Below are 17,891 nucleotides of genomic sequence, written 5' to 3'. Positions count from 1 at the left end.
AAACATAACGCAGGGTATGCTGGTAATACCGAGGCTGCCGTCACATGTATTGCGGCGTATGCTGGTAATACTGAGGCTGCGGTCACACGTAACGCAGGGTATGCTGGTAATACCGAGGCTGCGGTCACATGTATTGCGGCGTATGCTGGTAATACTGAGGCTGCGGTCACACGTAACGCAGGGTATGCTGGTAATACCGAGGCTGCCGTCACATGTATTGCGGCGTATGCTGGTAATACTGAGGCTGCGGTCACATGTAACGCATTGATTCCTTCAGCCCTTGCATTTGGACAATACAGGACACTGGGTGCCGGTTATCCATCGCATGCGTCTGCATAGAAGCCCATCCTGCCCCCGTGCGCTTTGATTCCATTTCTAAACACAGTCCGCGCGTTACGTGTGACAACACTCCTTATTCTACAGCAATACTTAATACAGTCAATCAAAGTACTACAACTTTCAGCATCTCATTCAACTGCTGGGAGTTGTAGTTCTTGAGCCCACTGTTATTCTATATATATGTACACATTGCAGGGATGTAATGAGGTGCACTGTGTGTATGTAAATGTGATGCACTTTTATTTTGTACCTTTTTCTTGTGCTGGAAGCCATCATGGGGTGAGCAGCAGCTCCTCATCCATCCTGAGCTCCTGCACATGAGTGCAGCCTGTGCTGTGCCAGGGGGAGGACACTTCAGCAGCAGCTGCTAGCTGATTGGTGGCACCTGATGTCTGTCAAGACCAGGAGGAAGGGGGCCCACTGTGAGTACTAGGGGGCCCACGTCCTCTGGTCTGTAATTAGTGACAGCTCACTGTCTGCTCCTCCAGTCAGGCAGCAGCAATAAATCAGGGGCCATGTTCTCCTGCAGTGACGCAGGGGCTGAGGTGCTCAGTGCAGAGGAGGAAATGTCTTACTCACTGCCCCAGCGCTGCTGTGTCTCCCTTCTGCAGGATGTCGTAGTCCCACCTGCAGCCCCCCTCCTCCAGCCTCAGCTGAATGTGACCTATGATAAGGGCCCATGGGGGTTTTGACCCATATCCGGCAGGCCAGTCCGAGCCTGGGTGAGCTTGACGCTGCACTGTTGAGTCTGGTCTCTTCGTCTTCTTCTTCTTCTCTACCTCTCCTTTTTCCGCAAAACCTGTATTACCTTCTATTAAAAAAGACTCACACACTCTGCTTGGATTAAATTGGCCACAGCAGCCTTTTATTAACAATACAACAATAAAAACACAGTCAAACTGCTAAATAATTTAACATCCCCCCCCCCTTTTAATCAAAGAGGAAGTGAGGAGTTACCAAAATTGAGTAACAGCCATTCTGCACCCCTACTTTTCTCTTTACCCCAAACCGCCACCTCCGATTCAAGGGCACCATAGAGTGCAGTAATGGCCGTCTCTACTCCTTTTTCCACTCCCCGGGACACCACCCAGCGGGAGCCCAAACCGCCATCCCCCAGGCGGCCCACCAAATTAAATAGATGAATCCTATCCACCAGGTCTCTTTTCTACCCCCTCACTCCACCAACTCCAAGGACCTTGCTCCTCCCTCACCGCCACAGCACGCATGTCTTGACCACCTCAAACATGCGCGCCCCCCACCAGCCTCCATGCCCTTTCCAGGCCACCCTGTACGCCAAGGGCCCACAAATCCATACCAATTGCATTAAGATGCACACCATCTCCCAGCCAGTATTCGCCTCTTCCTTCTTCCAACTCATGGTGCCTCACCACTATCCCACCATTTCTGGCCACAAAACCGCCCACTGCCCGATTCAACTTAACCCGAGCTCTATTTAGCCTCCCCACCGACCGAGCATGCCTCCATCTCTTCCTACGCACCACATCCGACCAACCCACAACCAATGATGGGTACAACACCCACATCTTTAACAAATTGTGCTTTATGTCACGAATTAACTCCCTTACCGGCCGGGCTCCTAAGTCATTGCCCCCAATATGAAACATCGCTACTTCAGAGACTTTATCTAACGCCACGCACCTCTGAAACTCTTCCAAAACCTATCCCCATTTCATCCCCCTGTAACCTAACCATCTCACTATCAACAAATCTCTATTAAAACCCAATTGCCTACCTTCCCGGCGCATACCCGCCCGTTGTGCACCCCAGTACACATACGAATGCCCGAAAATCCACGCCAGGCACGGCCCTGAACCTATAATGATAAAGAAAATTAAAAACACCCCCCCCCCCCCAAGCACAAACATGTTTTTTCACCAACCACCTCCCAGCACCAACTAATTTTCCGCCACCAAATGCGGTCGAACATATGACCGATAATGCCCTGATTCCCATCTGCCAATCTGCTTTACCATATCCGGCCCTAAACCCCATGCTGCGGCTTCCGTTGCCGCCCCGATCCTAAATGAATGCGGAGCGAAATCTTCCCCTCTGAAACCCAACTGCTCGCTACATTTACGAAACACCGCCGAAAATTGAAAAACCGATAATGATGACCCGTCCAAATGGGAAAACAAAGGGCCCCCCTTTCGCCCCTAAAAACCAAAAACCTCGTCAAAACATCCAACGGGCACATCTGAGATCCCCCTCACTTCCCGCAACACCACTCTTTTCCCCCTACCCATCTGATCCGTCTTAGACCTCCGTATCCAAAATTCCACACCCCCGTCCCTGATCAACACATCTTCCCTCAATAGCCCTCCAACTGACTTTCTGCTCTTGGCGACTAATTTGCTTATGCGCAAGGCCCCAAAGAAAGCCCATGAGAAGGCCAATCTGAACAAACATACTTCTGCTTGTGAAACGCACACACCCCCCAAAGTCACCCCCAATTTTTCCAAAAGCCCAAATGACACTGGCCTCCTTCTATCCACCCCCCCTTTCCTCTCCTAAACCCCCGCACTGCCTGTTTTACTAAAAACTCTTTCGTTACGTCTCGCAATCCGCGCAAACGAAAACCAAAACCCACCCCTGCAAGCCATTTGTTCACTCTAGCAACAGACCACCCAGTTACTGCTGCCCTACCCAACCATACCAATAATGCTACCACCTTTTTGTCATCATCCCCCGTGCCCCCAACCTCCGCCATGAGTTCCTCCCATTGCTGCCACGCCGACCCATACGCCGACCAAGTGCCTCTAGCCAGGGACCTTTGAATCAAGGCCCCCGCCGTGGTAAGGCTATCTCCCACAGAAATTCTGGACATGGGATCCCCTCTTCTTCCGCAGCAGGCGCCAGCTCTCGAAACCGGTCCCACTGTAGGCGAGACAAAGCATCAGCTAACGAGTTATTGACACCCGGTACATGTGCAACACCCTCGCCGATGCAATGGCGAGGGAGTGTTTGCGAATACGTCCCACCTGCATGTACCCACATTACACTACATGGTCCTTATAGGACATAGGGGATATTGCAGGGGTGAATCCTGCCTGGCAAGGCAGAGGTTAAGTGTTTTGTATGATGCAAGATGCTATTATCCAATGATCTGTGTTACATCCTGTCCTTTGTAAGCTGAGATGTGATTGGAGGAGCAGCCACCACCTGACCAAAGGGAGGTAATAAAACCCCCTGGCCAGGAATGTTCTGGAGGATTCTAGTTGAGAGAGATTCCAGTGTAGGAGAATCCTAGAGATCAGTGAGTGAGTGAGCAATCTCTGTCTAGCCCATACCAGAGCAGGAAGAGCCTAGCCCCTGCCTCTGAAGAGTGGAGTCTAAGACTAGAGTTAGTATAGTGAGGAAAGGGGTATCATCTTACCTTTAAAGGTGATACCTGAAGCCCTACAGGACAAGCTGAAGCTTCCTACCAGGACACAGCTGCCTCCCAGCCTGCCCTCTACATCCAGGCTGGTGAACTATCTCCTGAGGCTCCCTCCAACTCACATCTCACCACTCCATCTACCTGTTAAAGGCACGTTGCTGCGGTTCCTGCCGGTTCAAATAAAGAACTGTAAGTTGTTTTCTTCAACTTCTGTCTCCGTCTGGTCCCTGCTAATACGGCTGCCTTCATCACCGGCACCCTGTCATCACCCAGAGACTCACACTCGGGACATTAAGGGGTTGCCCCAGGGAGATCCGCTATAGCAGCCTCTCCCTCATCATTTCTTGCCAACACCACCCTGCTGGAGACCTGCCAGGCTGTAGGACAGCCCTCCGGTTCCCCCGTACCAAGCACCGTGACCATAGCGTGCTTAGGCCGCAACCGCCAGCCACTCCGGTACCGCGGGCCCCGGCTGTCTCCAGGCCTCACCTCAAGGGCTAGGCCCCGGTGGGGGATGTTGCACATGCACTGCCACTACCCACGCATTCAGGGATGAGCAAGTTAGCACCAATCTCCGCAGCAGCCGCACCACTGGAGGCGAAGAAGCAAAATTCAACTTACCCAAAAGAGACTGCAACTCCTTAAGTGTGATCTTTTTCAGTCTATGAGCTCTCCCCATCTCCGCTTTCAAAGCCTCCAGCTTATCCCCTGGCAATCTGCACTCCATTTTTTCCGAATCCAGCGTGATTCCCAAAAACACCAAACACGTTGTAGGGCCCTCTGTCTTTTCGTGTGCCAACGGAATACTGAACCTCTCCGCCACCCATTCCTTCGCCGTTAGCAGCGACTGACACACCAAGGACCCACCCGGCCCCATGCAAAGGAAATCGTCTAGGTAGTGTATAATAGACTCTAACCCTGCCACCTCCCTGACCACCCATTCCAGGAATGACCTAAAGGCTTCAAAATATGCGCACGACAAAGAAAAACCCATGGGAAGACACCTATCCACATAATACGCCCCTTCCCAAAAACACCCCAACAGCCGCAAACTCTCTTGGTGGACTGGCAACAAGCGAAACGCCGCCTCAATGTCTGTTTTTGCCAGCAACGCCCCAACCCCATACTCCCTTACCCATTCCACCGCCCTGTCAAACGAAGTATATGCCACCGAGCACAACTCCGGTGCTAACCCGTCGTTCACTGACAGTCCTTTCGGGTACGAAAGATGGTGTATGAGGCGAAATTTATTCGCCTCCTTTTTTGGCACCACCCCCAACGGTGACACTACCAAGCCCTGTACCGGAATTTCCTTAAAGGGCCCGCCATCCTCCCCAACTGAACCTCTTTTCCCAATTTTTCCCGGACTACTGCCGGATGTTCCCGTGCCGATTTTAAATTTTTTAAGGAGAAAGGAACCTCATGTTCTGGGGGCGGAATTTTAAACCCATCCCTAAAACCTTCCCTCAATAACCCCGCCCTAACCCTATTTGGGTACCTATTTAGAAAGGCCTCCATCTCTTCCAGTTTCACTGGCGTCACCCCCTTGACTAGTTCCTCCTGCCTGTCTGCCCTTGTTCTTCTTGAAGCATCACGCTGCCCCATGTGACGATCCCCCACATGCTGAACATGTATGCCTAAACTTACATCCCGCCCCATACTTGCACTGGCCGTTGTTAAACTGCCAGCACACCCCTTTTCCTCCGGCCCCACTAGCGCCCTCTTTTTGTTGCCCGCTCTGCCCAGACCCCCCAGCCCTGTCTCGAAAGGACTGACCAAATTTTACTGGCGCCATCACGTTTAACCACAACCCGATGTCTTTCTGATCCCACTGTATATTCGGGCGTACTGCCTTCCTCTGACGAAAACGCTCGTCATACCGCAACCACGTCTGCCCCCCATACGCCCGATACGCCTCCGCAATCGCATCCAAATAACAGAACATCCCCAACCGCTTCTCCGGGGACTTCTCCTCTATCACACTTGCCAAAATACAGAACGCTTTCAGCCAATTTTGAAAGGTCTCCACCTCTTCTTTTCTTCCTCCTCTTTCTTATTCTCATCCTTTTTGGGCTTGTCCAAATTAAACTTCCCTAATGGAAGTAATGAAAATATCTCTACATATTCATCCTTCCATATTTTCTCTTTTACTTCTATTTTCACATGTTCCCCTGGTGACCCTTCAAAGCATACATACACTTCCCCTTTCGCTCTGTCGTCTATCCGCACCCTTTCATCCTTGTCTTTTTCCGTCTGAACCGAAACCGTCACCCCTGACTCCCTACGTCCCACCTCTCGCCCGCTCCATGGAACCCATGCCGCCACCGGAGATACCCCTGGGCTTACCCTTCCACACCTCGCCAATAAGTCCTTAACGCTCCCCATTAATGATCGTAACTCATTCACCATCCCTGTACTAGTCTCCTCACCCCCCGCACTAGCCCCCCTTTCTTCTCCCCCGTACTGTACAAACATAGAGCACTCACCATGCTGCATGGGGGCTGTGTCCCCACCAGCGGCCATGTTGGACTCCAGACGCTGCAAGCTTCTCTCACTCGTCCCATCTTCTCCTCTCCCCGAGTTGTAGATGCTGCCAGCTCGTCAACCACAGCTGCCGCATGACGAACAGGATGCTCCCCGCTGTGCCGCCGGATCCGTCCCCAGCCTGTGGCCGGGCGCCTGCCTCTCCGTGACTTCCGACCGCCCGGCCCCAGCCTCCTGCCGGCGGGATGCACCTGGAGTTCCACTCGCCATCTCTCCTACAAAGGCCCCCCCCCGACCGGAACATCGCCAGGTGGGGGCCTCGTTGTCCTGGAGGCATGGCTGCCTTGAAGTCCCGGTGATGAGGGCCTCGGCGCCTGCTGTGGTGAGCGCCTCCTCCCCCTCTCAGCAGGGCCCGCCGGGGTTAACGGATTCCTGCTCGAGCGAGGCCTGCGCTCGCCCGCCAGGGTCCCCGGAGGGGCTCCTTACCCGACCATGGGTCCTCGGGGTTGCCTCCGGGCTCAATCTGCTCGGCGGCCGCGTCCTCCTGGAGCGGCGCAACCCCCGTGCCGGCTCTCCACTCCCGGCAGCTTCCACTTCTCCCATCTGTCCTGCGCACGCTGTCTCGTCATGGCCCGGTCCCAGCGCCGCCTCCACCTGTCTCCACACACTCTCCCTGTCTCCGTGCTGTGCTGCAGCCCGAAGCTGCCCGATCAGGGCACTGATGTCAGCCATTATTTCAGGAGCTCCTACAGGTATGACCTATTTTTCTCGTAACAGATGTCTGACTGACTTTCCCTAACGGTCCCTACTAACACGCCCCCTAGCAACTCCCGCTCTTCACTGTTATGCCCCTTGACTACTAGCCCTCCCACCAGGCTGTGTCATGGCGACCTCCCCTCACTTCGGCGGTCCGGCCTCTTCTTGATTCTGGTGCTATATTTATGAACTACGCTGGGTTCTGGTGCTTTATTTGTGTATTGTAGTTTGTTCCTGGTGCTGCATTTATGTACTGATATTCATTATGGATTTATGATATTTGCCAGTTCGGTGGGTGAACAGCAATTTAGGGAACAGGAGACTGTTTTAGTTTCTGAATTTTTAAAGCAGCCAGGTGAGTTCACTGTAAAGGGACCCACCGAGGCTCTGTTGCCCAGGGGCCTATTGAAACCTGGAGACAACCCTGATAACAGACAGTCTTTAGTGTGACACAGGATTTTCTTATTTACATGGTGGGAGTGGCATCAGTCTTATGTAAAGAAATGTTATAGGGGGGTCAAAAGATTTCTATGGGACCCAGTCTTTTCTAGTTACCCTGCCTATACGGTCTCAATGATACAGATCTCCACTAATAGACAAATTGCATAAGAGTGGCTCCATAAGAGTAATGGTGCAAAATCTCACTGTGGTGTCAGATTATATAGAAGTTCAATGGAGAGGGGAAGGGGATAGTCTCAGCAGCTAGGTCTCCACCCATAAGGCCTGCAATATAAGCATAGAGACTGCAGAGCTGCTAAGAAGTTTATTTTTCATTCTGTATGCGTATTTTTATTTATTTATTTTCTTTTAAAGGAAATCTACCACTTTGTAATACTGTATTTTTCGGCCTATAAGGCGCACCGGACTATAAGGCGCACCTCTAATAAATGCCTGCTAAAACATCTAGGTTCATATATAAGGCGCACTGGAGTATAAGGCGCAGGATCAAATGCAGTACCTAAAATGACCAGCAAGTGGCAGACCTGTGCACAGTTCAAGCCAGCTACACTTCCCGGGAAACTTGTCTTCAGCGTGTCAGAGAGCTCCGATCTCAAAGGTATGGGCTGCTGGGGGTTAATGCAGGGTGATGCAGCAGGGGTTAAGCGGTCTCCCTCTGCCCCTTCTCCTTCCCTCATCAGCCAGGGTGTTATTCCTGTGGGGTTCCCTGTGGCTCCTTCTCTTTCCCCTGTTACAGGGCTGGCAGGTATGGGGGATTGTTTACTGATGATGATGATTGCCTCGTGGTCGGCACTATGGCAGCTCCGGTCTCTGCTAGGGGAGGGCAGGATGGGCACAATGTTAGTTGTGGTGCCAGGGCACTTCAGGAGCTGGGACCCTGTGTACAGTGTGGGAAGGTGCGGGAAATTTCTGGGGATGGAGCTATTAAACACTGGTAAATGTACATCTTGTCTGTAGTACATTTCTGTATAAATTCATATATAAGGCGCACCGGCCTATAAGGCGCACCTTTGATTTCTGAGAAAATTAAAGGATTTTTGGTGCACCTTATAGGCCGAAAAATACAGTATGTCTTTTTAACCAAACATACATTTGGATAGCTGCAGGAATGTTGATGCTGGATCTCATCTTGTATAGTCTTGGAGCAGAGTGTTTTCATCAAAAAAACTAAATGTAAACTTATGCTAATAAGGCTTTGGCGCTCCTGTGGCCTTAATATAAGGCACTAGGGGCTCTCCTAATACCCTAATTATGCATGCCTCCAGTTTGCATGAGATAGGAGAGCCCGCCCTGCCATTCCTCCTACCGAGATCCGATCACTGAATTCTCCAGAAGTGTAGTACATGCGCACAAGTCATTGGTAGCACGCGTCGAAGAAGCGCGTCAGTGCGTATGTTCGTTAAGGAGCACTCCATAGCAGCCGGCTGCGCTCTACACCGGACGAATGCACATACGCTATAGACCCCGAGAGCTCAGTGACATCACGATGGGAGTGCTAGCTCATGCACGCTGAAGGCATTTTCACATAATGATAGGTAGGTACACGTCACCCCTTGTTATAACTGGTATCTGCTGGGGCTCAAGTTGGGGAACCATACAGAATCTCTTTCCTATTTTCTATTGGTTCCTCGATTTTCCATTCTCTTCAGATTTGGTACTCATACACATCTTTATATTACCTATACACACCGTAGTGTATTTGTATTACTTAGGCTACATTCACACACATGTATGGGGGGCGTATATACGACCGCATACATCGCGTGAATGTAGCCTTATTCTGTATTTGTGCCATAAATTTCCCCTAATGACATACACATAACACATGATCTTTCCAAGGTTAGTAATGGCAAGTACATAAGTAGAACAGGAGGACTTCTCTGTGATTGTTATATAAAGTAATACTTTATACATTAAGCTAGAGCAGTGGTGGCGAACCTATGGCACGGGTGCCAAAGGCGGCACTCAGAGCCCTTTCTCAACTTGAAAGATGCTGCTTTCAGTCATATATTAAAGTGATACTTATTTCGCTACTTGAGACTATAGGAAAAAGGGAGAATGTGTGGACAGGGCTGAATTATCTTTGGAGGACCTTCTGCTGGCCCCACAATTCTCTGTGTACAGAGGGACACTGGAAAGAAGCTTAAATAATGCAAATTTTCTATCTTTCATTTTTGGTTGGCACCTCACAATAAATAAGGGGGGTTTTAGGGTTGCATTTTGGGCACTCGGCCACTAAAAGGTATAATTTTAGAGATCATCTGGACCATTTTCTAATATTTTCTTTGTCACACTGCAAGTTCTGTGAATGGATCATCCTGCAGACCTGGTGTCTTACTTTTTTCCGCCAGCACCGCCCCATAGCCGCCAGGTTGTAGTTGTGTTATAGAGTCCTCGCTGTAGTTGCATTTAAAAAGGGCCAGTCTGCAAGGCTTGTAATGCAATCGATATGTAGCCGAGGTAATTTAAATGGGTATTCACATTTGGGCAAATTAATGTTATTGTTAGTATAATGCAAAGTTATCACATTTTCCAATATACTTTCTGTATCAATTTTTCACAGTTTCCTAAATCTCTGCTTGCTGCCATTATTCTATGTTTACTTCCAGCGGATAGAAATCTGACCATGGTCACACAGGTGAGCGGCTCGTTAGTATCATACAGAGAATAATCAGAGCTGTGGGATATAACGAGCCGTGCACCTGTGTAACCAGGGTCAGATTCACTGAAAGTAAACAGAAGCTTTCTATAGAATGACAGCAAGCAGAGATCTTGAAAACTGTGAGGAATTGACAAAGAAAGTATGATGGAAAATGACATAACTTTTCAAACAATATAATTTATTTGCAGAATTGGGAAGACCCTTTTGAGGCACCTTCTCTAATGGGATTGAGCAATAAGGTTTCTGTGGTATTAGTCTCCTATCAAGGTGTCCATTTGGTTTGTACATTGCCCTATGCTTGTGGTTTACCTGACTTTCAACCTCTCCTTACCTTTGCCTGATTACCATATTGACTTATCAATATATTGACTTTGGATTTTCCACTGATGATGTAATTGCTTAGTACTTTTATGCTATTCACTGGTCGTCTCAATCGTCCATCGCTCCACTTCGGTCCATAGACTTTCTTCTTCCTTCCGTTGTCCGCACCGCGCTGGGTCACTCGCTAGAGGACCAGATGACTTTTCTCCCCGTCCGTCGTGCACACCCCGCTCAGCAGCCTCCTCTGCTGTTCCACAGGCTGCCAGCTTATTGAGCGGATGCACGGCGCATGTCAGAATATTACAGTGCATCCGCCACAATAAAGCATGTCCTATACAACGAACATGTCCTCCATGGGAACAAGCATGTCCCCCTACCCCTAGACAATGAGCGTATACCTTTTCCTAAACAACAACCCTTTTTTTGTGTGTGTGTGTGTTTTTTTATTTCTGAACCTTGCCTGCTGTGAACTACTTCAGATTCGGAGGATTACGTCAATGACCAGCATTTTTTTTTTACAACTAAAATGGTCAATGAGGGTGTGTCCGCATTTTTTTTTTCAATAAAATGTTCTATTTGTTAATAAGAGTGTGTTTTTCTTTTCTTTGCGACACTCTTTATAGTTTGCCATAGTAATGGTGCTGTCTAGTTGACGCTGCTCATTACTAAGGGCTGGCTTTAGTGTTCGCCATCTTTATTTCTTGGCAAATTTACACTTACGCCAATACCATTACCTTCGCCACCAGGGATGCTAGGAAGAGCTACAAACCAGCACCTGACTGTCTATAGATGGTCAGGTAGTGGGGGGCTGCAGGCTATTACTGTTTCACTGGAATAGCCCCATAACAGTGGTGTATCCCATCCCAGTAATGGCAGGCTGCCGCTGCAGTTTTTTGTATCTAGCTTATTTGGAAAATAGGGGGAAACTTGCGCAGTTTTTTGGTTTTTTCATTTCTGGACAAAAAAATGAAAAGAACCCAAAAAAATCGTCCTATTTTTCCTATTTTGTTAGGGGAAAAAAGTTGAATATGGCCAACCCCTTTAACTGAAATAACATCCACAGATCCAGCTCTTCAACATATTATCACCACCTGAGTAAGAGTGCGCTATAGTGATAAAAACACGTTGAATGTCTAGTCATATACCTGTTTTATGCCTGTGGACGCCATGGATTGATACAATAATCTGTTGAAGAACTGGATCTGTGGATTTTATTTTGGTTTGGATACATTGCCCTAGCAGCAGGGTGGATCCGTGCACTCTAAGATGACACCCAGGATCTAGGGGAGCTGGAGTAGTGTGTTTAGTTGGGCCAACCCATTTAACCCTTTTGCACATGATATGTCACAATGTACCACAGCCATATTGTATCAGAGCTTCAGAAATGATAACTGAACGTCACTCCCCGAAGAAATCATGCGCTGCATTATGCAGCAAACACTCAAGGCTCAGCCTTCATCTTATTGTGGCCCCTCTTCTTGCATCCCCTCGCTGGCCCTGCCCAGTGTGGAATAGGCCCGTTCACATGGACGAAGCTACCCCTTACCCGTTTAGATATGTAAGATGTGTGTATATGATTTATACAAAATGTATGTATGATGGCAATGTATGGAATGTATGATGCGTATGATGTATAAGGTGTACGTATGATGCATGTATGTTCTATGTATGTTGTGTGTATGAATGATGTATATAAGGTGTATGTATTGTCACTGATAGCCCTAATATGCTACACTTCATGCTGTAATTTCTATGTGCAACTGTGAGATGAAATAATCGCAGAGACACCGGAGATACTGATAATAAATCTTTTATTGGCAATAAACAGAGGAGCCATAATGGCTTGTATTATAATAAAATGGGAGTAGGGGTCTCTGAAGGCCCCAACCCCCCAGTGATCCAGAGGAAGGCGAAAAACCCCCCAGAGATCTCTGCCTCAGAGGGGAAAAAAATTCCTTCCTGACCCCAAATATGGCGATCGGTTATCACCCTGGATCACATCTATCCATCTGCCTATTGCTGACATGCTCCGAAAAGCGGCCATGGGACTCAGACTGTCCATTCAAGAAAATACAATATACAACATATCAGTCTACACTATTGCCCTCAGTCTTACTATATCTTATAATTTCTCATCCTGCCCCACAGTTTACAGTCTAGATCAGGGGTGCGCAACTATTTTTCCCATTGGGACACATGAGAAGGTGGAAAGGTTTTAGAGGGCCGAACTAAAATACCTAGACTCAGATACTCTATACCAGTGATGGCGAACCTTCTAGAGACCGAGTGCCTAAACTACAACCAGAATCCACTTATCTACCATGAAGTGCCAACATGGCAGTTCAAGCAGTAACTTATTGCTACCTGTTCTTCAACTTCATTCAATTTTATTGGCCACTGCGGCCACCAATACAGTTGAAATAAGTTCAGACCATCATTGTAGCTTCTCTCCAGGAAGAATGGTGGGTCCAGCAGGAAAGACAATGCAGTTCTGTCAACACCTTCTCACTTTTCCTGCAGTTCCAAACAGCCAATGAAATGTCACTTTAAAATAGCGCTGAGAGCAGAGTTGCTTGGGACTACAGGAAGATTTGGTGGATTTGGTCCTGTTTGAAATTGGGGCAATGGCCTGAGTGCCCACAGAGAGGGCCTTGAGTGCCACCTCTGGCACCCGTGCCATAGGTTCGCCACCACTGCTCTATACCAAACGGCCCCTCTCATTACGCCCACATTCATAACTCCCCCTCCCGTTAGGCCCCCAATTATAATGCCTCACCTCTTAATGCCCCCTTTTATAATGCTCCCTCCATTAAATGCCTCTTCTCCTAATACCCCCTTTTATAATGCTACCTCCGGTATGCCCTTGTTTATAGTGCTCCCTCCATTAAGCCCCCATTTATAGTGCCACCTCTCATTAATGTCCTCTTTTATAGAGCCCCCTTTCATTATGCCCCTATTTATAGTGCCCCCTTTATCCCACCTTTATAGTGTCCCTCAATTATGCTCCCTTTTCTTCTACAACCTTTATAGTGCCCCCTGTCATTATCCCCCCTTTATAGTACCCCCTATTCCATCCTTCCATCCTCCTACCCTCCTATTCCAGTTTAAGTTTTTAAAAAAAAAAGACAATACTAACCTTTTCCCGGGGTCTTCTTTCCTACAGTGAGGCGCCCAGTACCGGCGACACACAGACGTTCTCGTGTTGCCGGCGCTGGGTGCCATACTGTGCATAGTGGCAGAACAGGAAGTGTCACAGGCCCCGGCAGAGCCGCTAAGTATCTTTGACCACCAACGTGACGACCCACCACAATCTGGCAGGCGGTCACTGGAGTCAAAGATACTTAGCGGGCTGGATGTAGGTAATGATAGGTCTGACCTGGTGTAGACCTACGCATTAGCCTGTGCCAGGACTAGAGAAGGCTAGGGGCAGTGCGCAGGCGCGGTGCAGGAACACCCCTCGCCAGAGCGCAATGCAGCCAGCCGTTTCCCCCCTTCACACCCCTCCACAACCATTGAGGTGGAGGTGGCAGAAGGCGGAAAATAGACCCATTTCCTAACCGTATGTCAGGAACTGCACCTATTTCAGGGTACGCCTTATTTTAGGCCACCCTTCCCTATAAGAAAAGCGGAGTCCTGATGATTAGCCTTCGCCTCTCACTACAACATACAATAAGCCTCTACTCCAATCTACTATATTTCCCGCTGGCTTACAATATCTTAGAATTTCTTATCCTGCTCTACACAGCTTCTAGTCTAGATAAAGGATTCCTCTCTGTTATAATCTGGTGATGACCAGGGCGCCGCATATCTCTCCCAGGATCAGGCTACATGTCGAATTTGGCCACAATACACTGTATGCATACAGGGGACACAGTGCTGCGCTGCCCCCTACAGCCAGTGAGAGTGAATGGGATCATGAAGCGACTGACAAGGGCTTTAAGCATGACACGATAGCCCCATGTTGATGTGGTTAGACCGCCGTGTCATGTTGCAGCGTACATGACATAGTGACTGATGTTGGATGTTATGACGCCACCATATCATGCTCGCAGCATACGCGACACAATGGGGGAAATTCATCATATCCCGGTGCTTTGTGCGCCAGTGTATGATGAGGCCTCCACCCCCGGCACACACCGGATCTATCAGGAAGCTCCAGCCTCACGATAAATCCTGCAGTGTTGCACCGTGGGCAGTGTAACGCAGTTCTACTATGGTGTAGAACTGCGCATTAGCCTGTGCCAGGAACTGGCGCAGACTATGGGCAGTGTGCAGGCGCGGAGCAGGAACACCCAACGCCAGCCCACAATGCCGCCAGCCGTTACCCCCCCTCCACACCCATTTAGGGTGGAGGTGGCAGAATAACATGACCGCCGTGTCATGTTGCAGCGTACATGACATAGTGACTGATGTTGGATGTTATGACGCCACCATATCATGCTCGCAGCATACGCGACACAATGGGGGAAATTCATCATATCCCGGTGCTTTGTGCGCCAGTGTATGATGAGGCCTCCACCCCCGGCACACACCGGATCTATCAGGAAGCTCCAGCCTCAGGATAAATCCTGCAGTGTTGCACCGTGGGCAGTTTAACGCAGTTCTACACTGTTGTAGAACTGCGCATTAGCCTGCACCAGGAACTGGCGCAGACTATGGGCAGTGCGCAGGCGCAGTGCAGGAACACTTAGCGCCAGCCCACAATGCCGCCAGCCGTTCCCCCCCTCAACACCCATTTAGGGTGGAGGTGGCAGAAGAACATGACCGCCGTGTCGTGTTGCAGCGTACATGACATAGTGACTGATGTTGGATGTTATGACGCCACCATATCATGCTCGCAGCATACGCGACACAATGGGGGAAATTCATCATATCCCGGTGCTTTGTGCGCCAGTGTATGATGAGGCCTCCACCCCCGGCACACACCGGATCTATCAGGAAGCTCCAGCCTCACGATAAATCCTGCAGTGTTGCACCGTGGGCAGTGTAACGCAGTTCTACACTGGTGTAGAACTGCGCATTAGCCTGTGCCAGGAACTGGCGCAGACTATGGGCAGTGCGCAGGCGCGGTGCAGGAACACCCAACGCCAGTCCACAATGCCGCCAGCCGTTCCCCCCTCCACACCCATTTAGGGTGGAGGTGGCAGATAGGGGGGAATAGACACATTTCCTTACCATAAACCAGGAACTGCATCTATTTCAGGGCTTGTACGCTTTTTTTTAGGCGCGCAAGCTCTAATAAACCCCCCATGGGCGATGTTGATGTTCGTGTCATGTTTATAGCAGTAAGTCGTACCTTGACCTCACCCACTATCATTATCAGCAGGGAAGGCGAAGCTGCACTGCAACCTCTGTTCAGTGCTGCGGCCGAAGTCCTCATGCAGCCACCCTTCCCTTTAAGAAAAGCGGAGTCCTGGTGATTGGTCCCTAGGCTTACAATATCTTATACAGTGGCGTACCGACCACGGTCACAGAGGTCGCCATTGAGATCGGGCCCATCGGACGGGGGGGAGGGGCTATTAGCAGAGCCGGATCAATCATTGGCGCTCTTGGAGATGATGGGCCCGCTCTCAATGGCAACTGCGGTCGGTAGACCACTGGCAGGGGGGGTGGGGGGGGCAGAATATGTAATAATTCATTGTGGGGGGAGAGAATATGTAATAATTCATTGTGGGGGGACAGAATATGTAATAATTCATTGTGGGGGGGCAGAATATGTAATAATTCCTTGTAGGGGACATAATATGTAATAATTAATTGTGGGGGACAGAATATTAAATAATTAAATTGTGGGGTGACATAGTATGTAATGATTACTGAAGTGTCGGTTAGCAGAAAGGGTTTTGAGGTTTTTTTAGGTATAAATGGGGGGGGGGGGGGCACCCATTAGGAATTTTGTCCCGGGGCCCGGTGGATTCTAGTTACGCCACTGATCTTATACTTTCTTATCCTGAGCTTCTAGTCTAGATAAGTACATGTGGAATCTGCTTGCAGGTGTCTTTATGAAGTGTTTGCACCAGTTTTATGTCACGGCAGCACTGTGTCCGCTGCATCACAAAACCTTGCACCTTGCATTTGCATCGGGCGCCAAATTTATTTTGAAAGTCTGACATTTGTGGCGCACACTCAATAAACCGAGTGCACCAAAAAAAACTAGTGCAATCGGTTTACGTATGACTGGTTCGTGCATGGTGTGCCAGGTTATTGGAGACCATGCACCGGTCTGTGCTCTCTGCACGGTAGCTAGCACCCTGTGTCTTCCATTTAACAATACAACACTCCGGGTGCTGGTTACTGATTGCATGCGTTTGCATAGACACGGGCCGTGGCCCCCATGTGCTTTGATACCACTTCTAAATGGAATCACAGGGGTACGTGTGACCACATCCTGAGGGCGCATTCACACGTTGCGCTTTGGTTGCGCTTTCATTGCGTTTTAAAACGCATTACAACAGCTGAGATGAGGTGAGGGGCCTAATTACATTACTGTTAACGTTTCCATTTACAAAACGCCTTGTAAACGCGATGTTAAGGCATGTGTTAACTATGCGTTAACGCATGTGTTTTGTTAACGCATGTACTAGCATTGCGTTAACACATGTAAACAGTAATGTAAATGGGCAAATCACCTCTCTTTAGCTGTTGTAATGCTTTTCAAACGCAATGAAAACGCAACATGTGAATACGCCATAAGGCTTACAATCATTCTTCTAATAAAAGAAATCTACAGAGGGGACATTGCCTCTGGCTGACCTTTGGTTGCTAATCTTGTATATCTTATTGTTGATCGGGTCTTGTCGTGTAGTCGTGAAGCGTTCAGTCTGCCTAATAAACAGAAATAAGAAACATGTCAATTATCATTTACAACCAATTTTTGCCTTAAATTTTGTAAATCTGTAGGACGATGAGAGGCCACACCCCTTCCTAATAAACCCGCCCTTTCATGTCCACTTTTTGTAATATTAGCAATTTGTAAAAATAGACATCCTATTTATAGATACGGAAGATACCAAAATCATTTGTGTAGACATGGGCTAATGATAAGGGCACAGCCTGCATCAGGTGGGGGGGGGGTGGCTTTAAGGGCAACTGTTACATTGCACATTTTAGTGCACATTAAATTCACATTAAATTATATAATGTCCACAAATTGCCAAATTGAATAAGTTCCTAATAGATTTGATGTATTTTCCTGCAGCATAGTATAAATTAAGAAGGACATAGGGGAGATTTATTAAGATTGGACCATTACGCACCGGTGTTAATATTCTACCCCCTGATGCACAGTATACCAAGAGGCCCAGCCTGGGGTACAGCTCCGCAGGACTTATTCTGCAGGCTATAGTAAATCCTCCCTCTGGTCCCCTCCCCGCCATCCCCAATTTTCAAAAAGGTGGTATGGAGGTGGCAAAAGGGGGAAAGGTTTTTTAAGCCTTTTCATGCCTAGAACGCCTGAAAACTGACATACAAGAC

Source organism: Engystomops pustulosus, chromosome 6, assembly GCF_040894005.1.
Source record: "Engystomops pustulosus chromosome 6, aEngPut4.maternal, whole genome shotgun sequence".
NCBI lineage: Eukaryota > Metazoa > Chordata > Amphibia > Anura > Leptodactylidae > Engystomops > Engystomops pustulosus.
This window is presented reverse-complemented; position numbering follows the sequence as displayed.